Below are 18,218 nucleotides of genomic sequence, written 5' to 3' on the forward strand. Positions count from 1 at the left end.
TTGAATCCTCAAACTTTTTAACATTTTATTAATATAGTCAAATAATTAATTGTTAAAAAATAGAAAGAATTTCTGCCAACACACTCTCTATTTCTATCTTTCTCTTTCTCTCATTTTTCTCTCATAGCATTATAATTGAATATGGTTTAACATTTATAAGGAAAATAAGGATTTCATGTATTTTTTTCAGAGGTTATTTCATCATTATCGTAACTATCTAATTATCATCAGTACCTAAATAATACAATTTAATAAACTTTATTACAAAATTTATTGTGTAAAAATTTTAGTAAATATTTTTTGTAAATAATAATGAATTTAATAATGAATAATGACTTTCCTTTGCTTTTATAAGATGAATTTTGAATTATATATAATTTTTAATATATTTTGCATCCCTTGTATGTTATAATAAACCTCCTTTGCTTTTGTAGGTTTTTAAATTTTAATTAATAATTTTAATCCATTCACATTCCAACACATGTATAAAATTTGTTAATATATTTTATTTTATTTTTATCTGTAAACGATACCTTATATTATATAGTTATAAAATTTAAAATATAAATAAAAATTATTTTATAGATTATTACATTACTTAAAACATAATAAATAATTGGGTTTTCTATTTCTGAAAATAAATGCTTCTAAAACAATCAGAGATATCTGAGATCATATAATATATTGCGCATACATTGAACCTAAAAACGAATGTCTTTTACATTTGTAAACTAAATTTAGAACTATTTTTTTTTATTAAACACATATAGTATAAAGTTTGTTCATATATTTTATTTAATTTTTTTCTGTAGACCATACCTTAAATTACAGAATGATAAAATTAGAAATATAATTAAACGTGCTTTTGATATGTTATTGTATTACTTCAGATATAAATAAATAATTGATTCTTGTATTTCTGAAAATTCACGCATCTAAAAGAATGCTGAAATATCTGAAATCATTTAATATATTGCACAAACCTCGTATATAATAAGGAACCTACTTTGCAGTAGTAAGACAAATTTTGAATTATATATTTTTTTAAATTTTTGGGCCAATAAATACATACAGCAAAATGTTTGTTAATAATTTTATTTTATTTTTATCTGTAGACCATACCTTAAATTATACGGTAATAATATTTTAAATAAAATAAACCTGCATTCATTTTATAAATTATTACATTATTTAAATCATATTAACGATTTCTTCTATATTAATTATTATTTTGTATAACTATTCGACTTTTTATTATTATATATTATGACATTAATATTTTTACTTTTTTAAAATAATACTAAATTAATTTAATTTTTATTCTGGAAATGATTTTAAGATACTTAGCTATTTAAGTACCGCCAGCCTGTTGATTCAAATATATACTGTATTGTACTGTAAACTGCAATAAAATAAACTAAGAATTTCTTTTACGTTTTTAATAACAAACAACTTTTATTAACATTGATTATAGGTTTATAATATTATTTATTTTAGTAGCTATTAGTTATCAAGGCTGATGACAACCGCAAGATTAACCGAAGAAAGAGACAGGAATATAAATGAATCTTGATGTTTGTTTATCTTCTAAATAAAAAGCGTATATTTGAAACTCACCTGGATTAACAATTAGGAATGGATCTGGATTCCGTTGATCTAACGGCGAAGACAATTAGCGGCAAATTGACGACCGCACGACAGGAACCGCAGAGTATTTTTTATCGAGCCAAGTCGCGAAATAATCGAAACCCACAATAAAAACCTCGTAACCGTACGTAGACAGCTGACGATCGAGAGCACAGGCCACAGGCAGCACCCGCGACGTTTTCAATTTTTTTCGGACGACGTCAAATGTCCCGCGAGTCGAAAGTCGTCTCCACAGCGACCACACTCTGATGTCATATGTCCCGAAAGACTACCCGATTTCCAAAAACCCTCGCGAGAGAAGGCCGAATCGCGACTGCACACCCGACTTTGGCCTACGTACCCGTCGCTTATCCCCAGGGAGGAGCCTGGCTCCAAAGCCCGATCCCGTCGTTACACACCTCTAACGGTTCCCCGGCGTCTAGGCCACGGTCGCCTGCCAATGGGTAGGCGAGGTGCCCTCAACCGACGGCCAATCGCGCGTGATGGGGCGGAGTCCGACGCAGCGTAGGGATGGGCGATTGAGAAGACGCGGGGGCGAAGGGGGAACCGTTGAAGTCCGTGGCGCCGACTAGGGGTGCGTCGGGAAAGTTCCGGGGGGATGTCGGTCCGCTGTAGGGATCCGTATTCGTTTTGGGGAAAGGACGGCGTGGAGATACGGCGGGAGTTCGAAGTGATAGTGGCGACGCGCTGGTTTCGGTGCTCGAACTTTGCCAGGACGTTTACACTGTGGACCAAATAGTCTCTCCATTTTTACGATGATCATAATTGTCATATTTAAAATCAGTGATACTCCTACAGGTACTTTTACTGTACGACTCATCAAATTCAACCAAAACAATTATTACCCATAAATTTTTAATTTAATCTAAATTTACCTTAAAAATACTTATACTGGCGTTGATAAGATTCAACATTCATTAATCATAAATCCCCCCTACCCTGCAGTTAAATTCAATCATATGTGACTGAGACACCGTTATTTCTTTCACAACCACTTGACGTCCTTAAACGCTACGTCGAGCTGTGTATTCTGTGACTAATTCTCAGCCTCTGTCTTCCACCTTTTGAGCAAAAGCACCAATTAAATTTTATAGATATATAAAGACAGTATGAAAATTTTAAATCATATATATTTATTTGTATTATTAATTTTATAAAAAAATTGTAATATATATTTACAAACAGAAAATGAATCCAAATAGCTTGGGTTTAAGTGGCCAATAGGAAAAAATGACGAAATATTAACTTCCCCTCTTGTGAAAGCAGGATCCTCTTTCATAATAAGTCAGCAGTAACCTGCTAACCTTTTGGCATTCCATCTTTCTTGATAACGCTCTTCTATCTTTTTTATATGCTAGTGAAAGCATTCACTTTTTTCGTCACTCGACATTCCAATATTAGGGAGAAAACAATCGAAATGTTAATTCAATAAGCGAATTCAATAAGACATTCTGCGTTCCATCGTTTTCAAATCGACATTTTCAGCTTTAAGTTTTCAGCCTAAAAATCCATCAATTAGTTTCTTTAGAGATAACCAAGCCTTTCGTCAACTCTTTCGCGGTTAAGATTTTCTTCGAATTCATTGTTTTTATAAGTTTTATTATTTGTGAGTCAACAAAAATGCTTTCTTTTAATTTAGCAACACTTAATTTAGACAAAAACGGTTTTATAATAGTAAAATCCTTTACCATTTTATTCATGGGTTTGAGAAAAATTTTCATTGAACCAAGTTTTATATGTAAGGGTGGAAGAACTACATTTTCTAGTGGAACAAGAGGTTCATATTTAATGTTTGATTTACCACAAAATCAAAAACAAAATTTTGGCCAATCTTTAACTTCGTAATGGTTTTTGGTGATTCTACTGTCCCACAAACAGAAAAAACAACAATATTTGGTGAAACATCCCTGTTGTCCAAGCTATAGAGCGTCAACTTTTTAATCAGCACAAACTTTTCAGTTGTATTATTTGTATTTGGTTAAGTCTAAAATTAGTTTCATGTTTTCATGCGTTTTTTTTTAAACCACTGAATATGCAATAGTTATGGAAAGATATCGGCTTCTATTGTGGAATAACACAGCTTTTATGCATAAATAGTATTCATACTATTACTAAGGAACATGACGCTTTAGACAACCATATCGATGGACAGCGCTTTTAACAATGGAATTCAAAACAGGTAATCTCATTTATGTTAGAAAAATAGTGTCATACAGTGTTATAGGAACAGTTTATTAACATAAAATTTAACTCATATGAATCGTTTCCTTAACTCTCAATAATTGTCGTTTGTCCTTGTATCCTTTAACTGTTCATCCACATTCCTGTCACCCTGAACGTTGACATTTCGCTGTTGACGTTCATTTTATCTATACCAAAAGATTTGATCTATGCACACTTTATTTGTTTTATATTTTACTTTAATTTATTATACAAAATTGTATTTATACCCGTAAACATTAGTATAGTTGTTAAAGGACCATAAAATCATCGAGATCGTTAAAAAATCAGTAGCCAGTAGATGATCATTAAAAATAAATCAAATATATTTCACCGCTTTGCTCTTGATCTTTTGTTTTAGTACTGAACTGTCAAATTAAATATTTTAGTTATCTTTAATTCATAAAAGAAATGTTTAATATTGTTTATATTCCAATAATATCAGCTAGAGTATAATATATCGTAAGTATATATAACCGTATAAACTGATCATGTATTACTAAATAAATAATTTTTATATTTCTGAAAAGAGGCACATAAAAAATGTCGATATAACTGGAATTATTTAACATATTGTGCATTCCTTGTTATTTGGTCCCTCTGAATGTTCAAACAATCTACTTTTACGGAACTGTTTGCTAGTTTGTTATATAAATCATCACACTACATTCATATATATATATATATATATATATATATATATATATATATATATATATATATTCACAATTAACTCTAAAACTCTACACTCGACAATAACATTGTGCTTAACTAAATAGTTAAAGATATATATTGTATTTACTGTACGATTTTTTGATAAAATTCATCTAGAACAAAATGACCCGTAAATGTTTAGTATATCCTATCAATTATCTCAAGAGCCCATATACTACAACAAACGACAAAATTACACTAAAAATATTTCACACTCATTCATCAACATCTAGTAGATGTTTCTCTATTATTAATAATTGATAATTTATGCTATCAATTATTTCAAGAATCCATGTACTACAACAAACGATACAGTAATGTAGTAAATTAAAAATATTCTTCTATATAAAATATATTTCGAAATATTGCTCTTTATATTATACTTTAGATTTGAATGATGAAATTAAATATTTTAGTTACTTTTTATTCATAAAGATATTTTCATTATTGTTTATATTCAAGTTTATTTTCCGTGTTAAGAACTACTTGATCAATTTAGTCTATATAATATAGCAATAATGTGGTTTTTCCCACTATTTACTACTTTCTCAAATAAATCCTCAAACTACGAAAAACAACACTGAATACGCACGTACATTATAAAAACATATTAAAATGACTATTCCGGACTTAACTACATTTTAAAATTAATTACATCTTACATTAGATGTGCTAAGTACAATCTTAATCTATAAATTAATTTATTAACTATTCTGTTGTTTAATGGATTTAATGTTCCCAAATTAAAATATATCTAAACTACTTAAGCTTGGTTCGCTTTTTCTGTATTAACTTAACTATAATTAATTTTAGTATTAACGTTAATATTACATTAACAATAATCAACATCCCTTATTCAACACCCAGTAGATGGTTTTCTATTATTGATAATAATTAAAATATATCTCAACGTTTTGTTTAAATTAATCTTATCCATAAAAATTTTTTTAATGTTGTATATATGAAAATTTATTTTCTGCCTTTATTAATTAATACATTGTTGTATTACTGGTATAATAAATACGTGTATAGAAAATATCGACATAACTGAAATTATTTAATATATTATTCTGTTTTATACATTCTCTTTGGTAGAAAAAATATCAAGTCACTTTAGGCTATATAACAGTTGAACAATAATTGAAATGGTCGAATACTAATTGTTTGGTGCATTTTATGTAAATTATCACAGTATACAAAAAAAACACCACCACCTACATACGGACAATACAAAAAAAAACAAGAAAATAACTACTCCACTCCACTATTTATTTTTCCAAATAATTTAATATATTTCTTTACATAAAGACTTATAATCAAAAAACAAGTATTATTTTAACAAATTCAAATTCAATTCAATATTTATATAAACATCTCATTGATTAACAAGCCATAATCTTTCTAGTATTCTCATCTTCTATTAGTTAAACAGGATTTCGAGTGTTCTTCCCTAAATCTACAGAACAGTGTGCATGAGCTTTTTAATAGGAAGACGTAGAAAAATATATATTAATAAATTGAAAACTTGACTTGATCTGATAATTGAAAACTATATTGTTGAGTCTCTATTAATTTCCTGCCAAAAAAGAAAGATAATTGGATTTTTTTTAACAAGGGCACTTAAAAATGCACTATACGTTGTTTATTTTTCCAAATAATTTAATATATTTGTTTACATAAAGACTTATAATTAAAAAACAAGTATTATTTTAACAAATTCAAATTCAATTCAATATTTATATAAACATCTCATTGATTAACAAGCCATAATCTTTCTAGTATCCTCATCTTCTATTAGTTAAACAGGATTTCGAGTGTTCTTTGCTAAATCTACAACACTTGGCGATCGGTTGCCACAATTCTGATTTCAGACTATGTTAGTCTCCTGTTTATAAATATCTTTGATGTTGATTCATGTATTTTTAGCAGCTGTATGTATTTTAAAAGTAATGCGCTCGTCTTTCATTCAATAGAAATGTCTATACATTATAATCTGCGACTCTGAATATGTTCCTCAATTGTGCTCTGATCGTTCCATGTTACATGAATGAATTAGTGAATTTTTAATTTTTCATCTCGAAGAGAAACATGTTGATTGTGACTAGGATTGGCAACACAAACAATCGGAAAAGGCGGATTTGTATTTTGATGGTAATATTTCGTCTCTTCCCATACACCATCTTAGAGGAACAAGTGCTCTTACAGCTTAGCAAATTCGGCTTTATGTTTCAGCAGTAAATGTCACATTCTTCTCTTGTATTACTGATCCCCAGTGCCTGAACCCTGTACTTGCTCTAACTGGTTCCCAATGAGATTTGCAATAGCAGTCGATCCATCAGTTTTCAGCACTTTGGTAATTTTTTTAACAACTTTCTTCTTTTAAAACAATGCTATTAAATACCTTTAAAAAATTGTTATATTTCTTCAGAAATCAAAAATGAGGATATGAAAAATTATAGGATGAGGGTACAAAATTAATAATACTTAAGTGTTATATTGTCAACAAATGTTATATATTTCGGAATTTATATTTATTATATATTTATTTCATTATTAATATATTTTTTGGAAAATGTCGAGATATTTACCGATTATGACTGGTATTCGAAACCCAGCAGCTCAATGCTTAAAACCACCCACTAAACGTCAATAAAATGAAGAAAAATGACTTCGATCTCGGTAATGGGCCTCCGACAAAATAACCTATTCACCAATCTGTCACGTTTGACTTTTGAGTTGCGATTCACTTTTCACGCACATCAAACTAAAAGCCAAACAATAGAGGACCGGTTATCTGCGAGAAATCGGTAGCCAACTAGAACTAATCTATTCGATGCGTGACCACCCCAATCAGCTGGCCCGCCCACCTATCCCAACATTCGGACTTTGCAGTATCGCAGCTATTTATTAGTAATAAGTAGTGTTTGTTGGAAAAACATGAAAATATCAAAAGCGCACTCCCCGGGGTATCGGTTGTAAAACGATGGAAGCAAATTTACGGCCCTTGTAAATTAACGTCCCCTAATCGTTTGTAGCCGCAGATAAAGGTTTTTGAAAAATACGCCATTGATATTGTATCGATGGTCTGGGTTGGATTCACCAGAATTACCTTAAAAAAATTATTTGATTTTAATTGATTTATTCCTTGGTCTGTAAATTAAGTCCCAACAGGTCCGAATATCATGTGAGAGTAGTATTCTGTTGCATCAACCACCAATGCAAGATTCAGCTCACACCACTCCTTTTTATTGTATAGTAATTTGTTGAAGTATTATGTTAAGTATATTTTTTCTTAAATTAGTAGCTCTAACAGTTCTGCAAATAAAATTCTATTAAAGAGTTGTTTGACGTAATATCGGATATTTATTTTTTGGATGTGCTGAATCCGAAAATGGATTCTTTTTTGCCATAGGATAGCAAGTTTCTTGACAATTTGGGTAACTATATTAAAGGATATATTATATTAAAATAAAAGAGAATAGACTTTGTACATTTTCATTTGTAGAAATAGAATTGATAGAGGAATTGATATTATTGAGATGCTCCATTTTCCTTGCTAGCTTCTCTCCATTTCTTTAGTGTCCTGGTGGAATCTCTCAGTTTACTAAAAATCTTCATTCCTATTGAGGATCTGTCACGATTACGACCAACTGTCAATCATAAGATATTTTCCAATTTTTTCCTAATGAAAACATGCATCTCATGCAGCTTAATTGGGACCTGCTGTAGAACGATAATAAGCTTTACTGCATGAGGAAAGACTTCCTGATATTTCTTTAAAAAGAGATGTTTGAAAAGTTTAATTGACTGTTGATTGAGGCTACTAATCAACTACCAGGAGAAACTATAACTTGTATATTTCAATCAATTGGAGACTAAACATTACATCTGACTGAATTATTTCATATAGCTCTATTCGCCTCTTGTTATATTTATAATATTAGCAAATACTATTCAGATGTTCGCTTATATCGTTACATAATATTTGTTAATAGTTCACCGTTTATTTATTGTTTTACAGTATATTATGAAAATAAAGCGTCCAAATACGAAGCGGTTAACGAATCAAGATCACTTTGATGTTGTCGCCGTTCCATCAAAATTATAAAATATATAAAAACAGTTTTTGCACTGTTTTTTCTCTGGCAGGGATGTACCGAAAAATGCCGACAGAGAAATTTTTATTTAATTAAATTTAATGAATTTAATTAAATAAAAAGACAAACCTTTAGATATTTTATGACTGTGCTTTACTTTCGGTTATTTCTGTATAGTTGAAACTATTAACGGTTGTAGAGACAACAAATGAATATGGCTGCTTTATCGTTAATAGAAGAAAAAACTAACATATGCCAATCTTCATCATAACATTGATTAATAGAATTCAAGAATAACAAGTATTCTCTTTACTCTTTGTTTAGATGGTATTTAGATTTTCGCAAGCTGCTTTTGATTCAGTTTGACGTCTGATTTATTTTTTTTACTAATCTCCTAGTACGTCAAGTGTCCGTGGGCAATAAGTATTATTATATGATTTTAGTTATATAATATAACTATCCTGATATGTAGTAGATCATTTCAGTAAGTGATCTACTGAATTTGACGTGCGATGAATACAGAATAGCTAAGATATAGTTCTGGAGATATAGTATAGCATTGTATTATAGGTAATTTTATTTTTTTTTTGAAAATCTGTAATGATAATATCGAAAAATGGAATAAACAAGCGAAGAACAGTGCAATTTAAGTAAGAAATTATTATTTTAATCGGGTCGGTATATTCACTGTTTTTCAAGATATATTTTTGGTGAGAAATATTAAAAAAAGATAAAGATTATATGAAACACAAACGAAGTAATGAAAATATGCAACACTTAAAATGTAACTATCTACATAATTCACATAGATGAAACGTAAAGATAAAATAGAAGAAATTATGAATTATTAACAGTAATTTTGTAAATATTTTAAAACATTGATAAATACTAAGGTGTTCATTAATGAATGCAATGAAAGTGGACATTTTATTCTTTGATTGTATTAATTATTTTGATTATTTGCTTTCTAGATATAAGTTTTGAAAATCAATAGTTAATTTAGTGATTATAAATACATTCTTCCAAAATACATTTCTAAATAGCAATAAAATAAATTACCTAATTGTCTTTGTTATTGTTAAAGACAAGCAAAATTTAAATATCAATTTTAAAATTGTTTTATCCATATGTTCTCTGTTTTAATATACTAACATGTGTTACTTCATTTATTGTTCCATATTTATGTTTATAACATAAAATTAAAAAAAGATCATGTACACATATGATTCTCTGAAGTTCTTGTAGTTCTGAAGATAATCTTATTTATGATATTTTGTTATAATGCTCTGTGGTGTAGTAATTTGAATATATCAGTACTTGGTTGATTGTTGAAAATTAATGGAAATTAAACTTAATTAAATGTCTTTCGAAAAGTGTTAGTTCTTGAGATAGTTTTAATGTACAGACATACCTTATATTGAAAAAACTGTGAAAGTTTTAGTAAAAGCATGAAATTTATTAAACTATTATATGAGGACATTTTAAATGATGTGTACAATATATAAAAAGTATTACTACTATATATCAGATGCACAAATTACAAAACGAGGATAAAAAAATAGATTAAATTATTAATGTCAGCTCTCGAATAAAAACACATATGCCAATAAAAAACCAATAAAACACAAACGAGAAAACAAACGTTACGGTTCTGTCGGTGAACGGGTATGAGTAAAATATGCATGAAAACGAAATTGAGTGAAAAGTTGGATAGGCACAGGTTGTAAATCAATTTTTCAATATCGGCGAATAAGCTAACAGCGTGTGAAAATTTCCTCGTCTGCTGCTTTCGCGAAAGCGTGTGGCGGATATGTGAAGGAGGGAAAAAAAGAAAAATTGGATAACCTGCGCGATTACACCGAATCACCTGTCGATTTATTTATTTAACTCGGATGAAAGGCGGCGGGAAACACCGGATGAAGTGGGAAAAGGCGCCCTGAAATGCATGGGAAAAAGGTGGAATGAGATCAATCTGGTCTCGGGTTCTTTTAAGTGAGTTTCACTATTTGATTAAATTAAAAATCGAGTGGACTACAATAGAATTTTGATTATTTGGGTAACTCGTATAAAAAAAGTCCAAGAATCACGTGTTATATCGTTCAATATTTCTAATTATAATAGTTTTTCTATCAGTTGCTTTATATTACTAGGCCTAAAAATCATTAGAATGTATTCTATGCAAAATATTCTCCAACAAAGGTTGCCACTTTTTCTCATCTTTCAGGCAATATAAGGATTCCATCTCGAAAGAACGATGTATCTTTTGAGGCTATCCACTAATCGACTTCGATGGTTTCTAAATTAAAATAGTAAATTTAATTGTTAATAACGTTTAGAATAATTCAAACTTAAACACCTAAAAGTAAAATAACCTAAGCAAAGCTTGGCCTGAGCTACATTATTGCACAGTATAGTATGGATATTACAGTTACTTTGTTATACTGAATATGAGGTTTTAATAAAATATATTCTTGACAGAACATTTTATATTCAATGCTAATGATACAAAATATTATGTTGCTTGGAGATATCCAAACTTACAACCTTACAATATATCAGATCAATTGAAAAGTCCCCAGCCTACAATAGTAAAACACATTTTTGGTAAAATTAGCTTATTTTATTCAACATAATTCCCTTCAAGGGTGATTTACTGATTACAGCGACCCTCCAACTTTTCGATGCCATTTTTGTAGTATGATTTGTTCTTTGCTTCAAAATAGGCCACAGTTTCGGCGATCACTTCTTCATTCGACGAAAAATTCTTCCCGGCAAGCATTCTTTTAAGATCTGAGAACATGAAATAGTCGCTGGGGGCCTGATATGGAGAATACGGTGGATGAGGAAGCAATTCGAAGTCCAATTCATGGATCGTCATTTATCTATCGTCATCGTTTTCACTGACTTGTGACACGGTGTATTGTCTTGGTGAAGCAGCACTTTCTTTTTCTACAAATGCGGCCGTTTTTCGGTGTTTTAGTCCGGTAGCGGTACAGTAACACTATATAATAGTCGCTGTTGATGATCTTTCCGTTTTCAAGGTAGTCAATGAAAATTATTCCATGCGCATCCCAAAATACAGACGTCGTAACCTTGCCGTCGACGTCGGACAGACAATATACAGACGTCGACTGTTGCATTTTCCCAAGCCGTGTGCAGTCCACTCGGATGACTGCCGATTGGACTTCGGAGTGAAATGATGGAGCCATGTTTTATCAATTGTCACATATCGATGCAAGAACTCGAGTTTATTACGCTTGATCATCTTCAAACACACACTTTGCAACAGCACTTTGTCAAATTTATACACGCATCTTTTGACGCTTAGGGCTAACTAAAAAACATATGTGGCAGGCCGGGAACTTTTCATTTGAACTGTTAAGTTAGTGAATTTCAAGATACTTAAATGGTGGTTTATTTTTTGTTACATGAACAAGATGTATAGATTGCACATATATATACCAAATAATAATAAATGTGTTTCCTGTGGAGCCATTCGTTTTTTACGTAAGAGGATTTTTTTGACCCTTTTCCCCTGTTAATATTATAAAGATATACTTCCATCTATATTCTCCAGCTATCAATAACATATTTGTTTTTCTTAAAATGAACACACGATATTAACTTAAAGCATATAAAACCAAAGGAAAAAGCTAACCAAAGTTCATTAAGCTACGATTTAACATCAGTAGAATTACTGCAAAAACTATTTAAAAAAGGGAATTATAAATTGACTACTTGATCAATACAGCATTTAGATTAAAAACATGTCCCAGGCATTTGGAAGATTGCGGAAATTATAATGATCCCAAAACCTGGGAAGTCACTAAACGAAATAAAAGCCTATAGACCTATATCACTTCTGCCAGTAATATCTAAGGTTTTTGAAAAACTCCTGTTGAAAATAATAAAACCGATCATAGAGGGAAAAAACTTATTACCAACACACCAGTTCGGGTTTATTAATAAGCATTCAACAATTGACCAGGTCCACAGAATAACAAATGTTAATGAAAAAGCCTACGAAAGTAAAAATTATGCTCAGATATATTTTTAGATCTAGTACAGGCCTTCTATAAGATTTGGCATGAAGGCGTTGTTCATAAACTACAGAAAATGCTAATAAAACAACACACCGAACTATTAAAATCGTACATTACAACCAGACTATTTACACTGAAACAAGAAGAAGCTTACTCTACAATAAAAGAAACTAAAGCAGGTGTACCACAAAAGAAGTATACTGAGACCAATACTTTATCTACTCTACACTTGTGAAATACCACAAATGGAGAATATTACGATGGCTACATTTGCTGACGATACTGCGAATATAGCCGCCGGAGACAATAGTAAAGAAGCCTCGTGAAAATTACAAAAGGCAAGTGACAATATAAATAATTGGACACAAGGTTGGAAAATAAGAATTGATGAAAGTAAATCTGTACATGTACAGTTCACCTACAGACAGACCGTACAAACACCAATAACATTAAATAATACTATCATTCCATATAGCAACAACGCTAAATATCTCGGAATGAATCTAGATGCAAAACTTCGCTGGAAGGAACATATAAAGAAGAAAAGAAAACAACTGGAATTGAAATGTAGGAAAATGTACTCGCTAATTGGAAGAAAATCACAATTATCAGTACATAATAAATTGCTATTATATTAGCAAATACTGAAACCTATATGGACATACGGAGTTCAATTATGGGGATGTTCTGCAAAGAGTAACATAAATAAAATACAAGTTTTTCAGAACAAAGTCCTGAGAGGTATTGTGGGCGCACCCAAATACTGTAGGACTGATTACCTACATGGAGACCTTCAGATACCCACAGTCAGTCCAGAAAGCAAGAGAATTGGAAGGGGGCAGACTCCATTCTAATGAGGAAAGACTCCATTCTCATGAGAATATTAAAATATTGCAGCTTTTGGATACCACCAGAACAGGACACAGACTCAAAAGAATCCAGCCATCTGATCTTGTGTAGTGTTGTGTAGTGAGGTGCATATAATTAAAAATACAGCAGTGATATGTATAAACATTATTTCACCAGAGACTGAGATAGGGCCGATGGGTCCCCCTAGTTATATACCTTGATTTAAGTTATCATAGAGACAAATTGTAGGTTAGACGATAACGACTAGTAGCAATGTAATAATTAAATAATAAAAAAAATATAAATCAATCCCATGATACACTTTATCGCCCAACTGTTATTACGTCCAACTACATCATTCACAATTGATGTAACACACCTTTAATCACATTCAACATACATAAACATGTAGCCACGCCTAGAAGGTCTCTTCGTCGTGATCAGCGACAATTAATCTTCGCGGCCAACGATGTCTCATCCGTACAACACTCGTTAGTCTCCTACAAATAATTACAAGGAAAAACGTTAATGTCGCCGAAAAAAAAACACAGTAGATTAAGTGTCGCCAACCTAACAAAAACCCTCCGACTTATAAATCTTTTCGTGTCTTCCTCATTTGCAAGGCAGAGCGAGACAATTTCGGTGGGGTAGCTTTTACATGAAAGACCAATTAAACGAATTTATAAGGGCAGTAAAAATTCTCGGCGGGAGGGGGCGGGGGGGTCGGTAGACGCGAGGCTGGGGGCGTCTAAGAATTAAGTCGGAATGCAAATTGGCGTTTGATTGTTTTAATTTGTTCTGGTGTCAATTCTCCATCTCTGATGAAATTAGATTAAGCTCCGTTTTCATGTTTAAACAGTTTTAAAATTAAGTGGCAAAAAATATTTCTTTATGTTTCTTTATGTAGCGTTTGGTCAACAGAGCATCTACTTTTGAAAAGAAGAACTTAAATTACTAAAAGTGTGTATACAAAAAAATTGTCTAAAGTTCAAGCTGTTCTGTGCATATTAAAGCATCTACATCGAGAAGAGTAGGTGTTAAAATTAAATTATTCATGAAGTTGTACAAGAAATAGGTTGTTAGCCGAGGAACCGAGAGGTTATAAAACTGCATACGTTGTTTTGATGCTTTGCTTGCTTTGATACACTTCAAATCGCTGCTTAATATTTGTATTTACTGCTTGATGCCAAATAAGTTCTTAGTTCTTACCAGTAAAATGCGTTAGGTAGGTAAGTATTGATACATACTTTATTCTGCTGGCGTTTTTATTGGAAACATTTTTGTTGTGTTACAGCTGCACTGAATATTAGTATGGACGCTATTACCACGATATACCAAAATTCAAAATTAAATTAATGAAATATATAAACAGGGTGAATAGTTTTTATAACATTGGAAATATATATCTTAATATTATTGAAAACAAAGGGATATGCAGCTCTTTGAGGGATATAGGTCATCACTTCAAATAATGTAAGGGAAATTAGCATTATGTTATAAAGATAACACAAGAAAAAAATTAGAAGAGATTTGTTATTTCACTTTATGTACAAACGTAGACATTTTAAAATTTAACATTATTGCTATTCTTAGCAATGCACTAAAAGAGATGGAAAAAGTAAAAGTTAGAATAACATATAATTAGGTTTGGCGAGTCACAATATTTTCTAATAATTTCTTGCAGATATATTATTCTTCATACTAGAAACAGGAATCCAACAAAAATATCTCAACAAGTGGACAACAAAGGATGTAATTAAAGAATGACTTGCAAACATAAATTAAGTTTAGAAGATACTATGTTAAAGAGTGTAAAGTATTTTAAATTGTTACTTGAAAAATGTAAATAAAAATTTTGATTGTGTTTTATGTAATTTACTTTTTTGATAATAGGTCTGAAAAATGATACACAATAATTCAGGTAACGTCTTCTTCCCTATCACTGCATATTCAATCAAATCATATTGCTACGGGATGTGGCAAAGGTAACTACAATAGAAAAGCAGGTCGAGAAAAATATATAAATACATTAACACCTTAGGTATTGATTTGAATATCAACTCAGAATATTATAGTGAGTTAATGAAACTTTCTGGATATGGGATAATGATACTCTGCTGATAATACCAGTGTGATGATAATACGGTGATGAGAGTAGAAACTACTAAAGGTAAGTATTATAATTAATATAGGATAACTGTGAATCGTGAAAGATTTCTTTGCAAAGATATGTGCGTAATTATTCATAATATATATAAGCTTTTGTTTAAAATGTATGAGGAGAGAATGAATACTAACTGTTTAATACATATGTCAAATATATTAGAGGGAATGCAGTGATTAAATTGAATTTATCAAGAAAAATGTACACAAGTAGTAATAGAAGAAAGTAAGGTGAAATACAGTGATCATAGTAATTTGACAAGTAAACACGGAAGCGGAGGAAACAAAAACGAAAAATAAAAAGTACGTAGGTTCCCTAATGAACATTTTTCTTTTATTATTTTATTTGTATTAGAATATTATTATATATCAAAGCTAAAATAAAATAACTGCCAAAGTTGAATGCGACGACAAAATTACGATATTTTCATCTCAGAGACTGATATTTTATAAATTAACTAATACATTGTTACTAGTTGTTTCCGTCTAATCTACAATTTGCATTTATGATAACTTAAATCTAGGCCTATAACTAGGATGAGCCATCGGCCCTATCTCAGTCTCTGGTGAAATAATGTTTATACATGTCACTGCTGTATTTTTTAATATATGCATCTCACTACACAATACTACACAAGATCAGATGGTTTGATTCTTTTGAGTATGTATGATATCCAAAAACTACAATATTTCAATATTCTCATGAGAATGGAGTCTTTCTTCATGCCCCCTTGCAATTCTCTTGATTTTTTGACTGACTGTGGGTATATGAAAGTCTCGATAGGAAATCAGTCCTATAGTATTCGAGTGCACCCACAATACCTATCAGGACTTTGTTATGAAATATTTGTATTTTATTTATGTTACTCTTTGCAGAACATCCCCATAATTGAACTCCGTAAGAACATATAGGTTTCAGTATTTGCTTATATAATAGCAATTTATTATATACTGATAATTGTGATTTTATTCCAATTAGCCAGTACATTTTCCTATATTTCAATTCCAGTTCTTTTCTTTTCTTCTTTATATATTCCTTCCAGCGAAGTCTTGCATCAAGCTTTATTCCGAGATATTTAGCGTTGTTGCTATATGGAATTATAGTATTATTTAATGTTTTTGGTGCTTGTACGGTCTGCTTATAGGGAACTGCATATGTACAGATTTACTTTTATTAATTCTTATTTTCCAAGCTTGTGTTCAATTACTTATATTGTTACTTGCCTGTTGTAATTTTCGTGAAGCTTCTTCACAATTGTCTTCGACAGCTATAATCACAGTATCATCAGCAAATGTAGCCATCGTAATATTCTCCATTTGTGATATATCACAAGTGTAGGGTAGATAAAGCATTGGTCCCAGTACATTTCCTTGTGGTACACCTGCTTCAGCTTGTTTTATTGTAGAGTAAACTTCTTCTTGTTTGACAACAAACATTCATGTGTTATTCTGTGGGCCTGGTCAATTCTTGAATGCTTGTTAATAAACCCAAACTGGTGTGTTGGTATCAGGTTTTTCCTCTTTATGATCGGTTTTTTTCTTTTCAACAGGAGTTTTTCAAAAACCTTAGATATTTCTGGCAGCAGTGATATAGGTCTATAGACTTTTATTTCGTTTTGTGACTTCTGTAGATTGAGATGACGTGAGTTCACTGCTACTTGGGATGGATTATAGCTAATCTAATGCCAAGTTATAAAGAGTTACTACTGATGAATTTTATTCTGATTAGAATCTGCGTAACAGAAACACGAAGAAAAACTAACAAAGAATATAAGAACATTTCGTTTGGTCGTGATGCAGTCGTTAACGAGAGGGAATGGGACACTGTTTACATGCGTAACAAAGATAAAATATTAAAAGAATCCGGCGATACTGAAAATGTGGAGAGGCAGAAGGCGGAGAAAAAAAGGAGATACGCACACCTTTCGCTGAAAGATGTCCTATTTGGTCTCGGTAATCGACGTTGGTCTTGGTGCGGTATCTTTGCCGACGTCTTCGGGCCCTTTATTGCCAATATACCTGTGACATTACGCCAAAAGTCAATACAGGCGTGCAATAACCATTTGCCGAGCTGCGTATGTGCAATTCCCACGGCGAGTGTAAGACCGGCCGATTGCCGAGAAATGAGGACGACGAAAAGGAAATTACAGTCGCGCGAGGCGAACCGTATCGTTTGTACAGTGGCGTAGGTACTAGGAAAATATCATAGTATTACCTCACCATTTAAACACATCTCGCCACTCAAAAGCATAGAAGCATTTGATCTATTAGTTTTATTTATTAAAGGGTATTTAATATAAATAGGTGTACGACGGTGTATTTCGGGTCATTTAAAAAAAATTGTTGGCCAGTTAAGAATAAATTTATTTTATTTATATTTTGAGAACATACAATATGTTATTAAATCATGTATTTAAAAGTTTAAGAGTCGAAAACAAATTTTCAAAAGTTTTTCTGCCACACAGTGGTAACACCACACCATAGG

General features: G+C 31.2%; 1 protein-coding gene across 3 annotated transcripts in view; it reads right to left on the bottom strand.

The window, feature by feature from the left end:
• The window catches only part of kn (EBF transcription factor knot), a 148,975-nt gene extending 147,066 nt beyond the window's left edge, over positions 1-1,909 (bottom strand). For all 3 annotated transcript variants that reach the window (XM_076402513.1, XM_076402515.1, XM_076402514.1), the window contains exon 1: positions 1,618-1,909. The gene's annotated coding sequence lies outside the window, so the exon portion shown is untranslated. The remainder of the gene's footprint in view (positions 1-1,617) is intronic.
• Positions 1,910-18,218: the final 16,309 nt, after the last annotated feature.

Source organism: Rhynchophorus ferrugineus, unplaced genomic scaffold, assembly GCF_030347505.1.
Source record: "Rhynchophorus ferrugineus isolate W39M unplaced genomic scaffold, kcgeb_rfMv2 rfM4, whole genome shotgun sequence".
Lineage (NCBI taxonomy): Eukaryota > Metazoa > Arthropoda > Insecta > Coleoptera > Curculionidae > Rhynchophorus > Rhynchophorus ferrugineus.